This window comes from Pygoscelis adeliae, unplaced genomic scaffold, assembly GCF_000699105.1.
Source record: "Pygoscelis adeliae isolate BGI_AS28 unplaced genomic scaffold, ASM69910v1 Scaffold436, whole genome shotgun sequence".
NCBI lineage: Eukaryota > Metazoa > Chordata > Aves > Sphenisciformes > Spheniscidae > Pygoscelis > Pygoscelis adeliae.
Window position 1 is genome coordinate 1847352 of NW_008825051.1, and position 539 is coordinate 1847890.

The 539-nt window shown below is 61.8% G+C and overlaps 1 protein-coding gene across 1 annotated transcript in view; it reads right to left on the minus strand.

The window, feature by feature from the left end:
• LOC103918965 (cholesterol desaturase daf-36-like) overlaps window positions 1-539 on the minus strand; it is a 28370-nt gene that overhangs the window by 27277 nt on the left and 554 nt on the right.

Consider the following 539-nt stretch of genomic DNA (forward strand, 5'->3'; position numbering starts at 1 on the left):
CCCCGGGGCGCACACGAACGCAGAGCGGGTGCGCAGGCATACCCAACACCCACGCGTGCAGACAGCAACACGCGTGCACACGTACACCATGCACAGGCACGCGCCGCCACGGGCACACACGGGCACACGCAGAGCGACATGTGCACACGCTGCGTGCACGCACGGGCATCCAGGCACTGCGGGCAGATGTGGGCATGGGGAGCGCCACGCATGCACAGGCACTGCGCGCTCACATACCGCTGTGGGAATGCCCACGGGCCGCGTTGCATGTGCACACACACGCCGTGTGCACACATGCATCACTGTGCAAACACGGGCGCGCACACGGAACACTGCATGTCTACACTTGTACCCGTGTGCAAACACACTGGTGCGCACACGCTGAGCCACATGCATACACGCATCCATGTGCGTATATGAGCAACACTGCTCCAGGTGCACACACACACACACTGCCATACAAACACACCCCACTGTGTGCACTACAAACACACCCGCACACACGCGCAATGCTTCATGTACACACACACACCCCTGCA